Genomic DNA, 1,841 nt, shown 5'->3' on the forward strand with positions numbered 1-1,841 from the left:
GCCCAAACTCTTAAAATATCTTTCAGTCAAATTTGGGTAAAAGCCAAGTCTTTACCATAAGCTACAAAGCCCTTTATAACCTAAAGACCCTGCTATTCCTGACCTTTCATCTCCTTCCACTCTCCATTTTGCTCACTTGGCTCCAGCCTCATTGTCCTTCCTCAAATGCACCAAGCATGCCCTTGCCTTGGGACCTCTGCCTTTGTTTCCTCTGCTGGGAAGCCTGGTCCTTCAGACAGCAGCATGGCTCGCTTCCTCACTCTTTTTCTAGACCTTTATCTACATCCTGTACGAGAGCAGCCTTTCCAAACCATTCTATGAAAAATAGCGCCTCCACCATCATTCTGATCTCCTTATTGCTTTATGCTTCTGTAGAACATTTATCACTCAAATTATCTAATTGTTTATTGTCTGTTTCTCTCTCTGTGGCTGAAACATAAGTTACATGGGAACAAAATCTGCCTGTGTAGGTCATTACTATCCACATATTCCCAGATACCCAAAGAATGGCTAGTATTTTGTGTGCATTTTTGTATACAAGTTATGTATTTTTCATAAACATTTATCATATATTTACTATGTACATATTTAATCCTCACATTTACTCATTTAGTGCTTATAGTAGTCTGGTGAAGTACACAGTATAATACTATTCTCCCAATTTTACCAATTAAGGAAAATGGAGGGGCAGAAAGGCTAATTGATATGACCACGGTCAAACAGTCTAATGGGAGAAGAGTCAACATTTGAACTTGCTATACTACTTCTCATTACAGGTGCTTAATAAATAGTTCTTGAATGAATAAAAGAAAGACCGAGGAAGAACTTACAGGACTATGTTAAAAAGGCATAGTACATTAGACATCTTTAAAGTCCAAGTCCTCATTTATAGCTGTGACTTTGTACTACAAAGGTAAATAATTCTGTGCTAATTTACATGATTTCATTGCAAAGATTAGGATGCAATTTATTTTTTAAATATTTTTTAGGATGCAATTTATTACCATTAATAAATTTATTGCTCTGGCTTAATATTCAGACAAGGTGTGGACCTTATAGAGAACACTCCCAAATCTTTTCCTTTTTTAAGTAGCAAAAGCAAATAGCATTTAGGGTCCTCAAACAATACTGGAAAATGAGAAATTCCAAGTGGAATCTGAAATAACAAAAAAAATGGCAGCAGGGCCTATTTGAATGGCCCAGATGGTTTCTCCCCACTTCAACCCCCAACATTTGAAAAAGAACTTTGGTTCCAGGATGAAAATAAGAAGCAGGATATTGCATACACGTGTAACAGGGGCTTTTCTTTCGCCTTGATTCTGAAAAGCAGACTACTCTATGAAATTCTTCTGCGAACTACACAATTCTGTTCTATCTTATAAATTTACAAAAGAATTTATTTCTTAAAAGTGAGGTGAACGATACTGGGGTATAGTTAGCAATCTCCATTCCACATGTCAGTGGCCAAAAATCCAGACTGAGAAAATCTTTTATTCTGTTTGAATCAGAGTTATATTGTATTTGTGCAAAAGAAGTTTTAGTTCCAGTTAATTCCCCTTTCTTCCTTTTTTTCTCAGTGTGGAGATAAAACAAGGTATAGGAGGTATTGGATTGGATATGGATATTGTTTGTGAGAACTATGTTCCAATTCAAATTCTGTAATTTGTGTCCTAGTGATGCCAAGCAATTTGCAATTTCTCACTGGGTCTCAGTTACTTTAAAATAGTGATGATCTTGCCTACCTTACAAGGTTACTGTGAAGGTATAGCCTTATCTCAAATCATAAATATAAGCTCTTAACTATTTGTTCTCATGCCCAATTTCCCAATTTAAATGGCTCT

This window comes from Otolemur garnettii, unplaced genomic scaffold, assembly GCF_000181295.1.
Source record: "Otolemur garnettii isolate 467f Iridium unplaced genomic scaffold, OtoGar3 scaffold00016, whole genome shotgun sequence".
Taxonomy (NCBI): domain Eukaryota; kingdom Metazoa; phylum Chordata; class Mammalia; order Primates; family Galagidae; genus Otolemur; species Otolemur garnettii.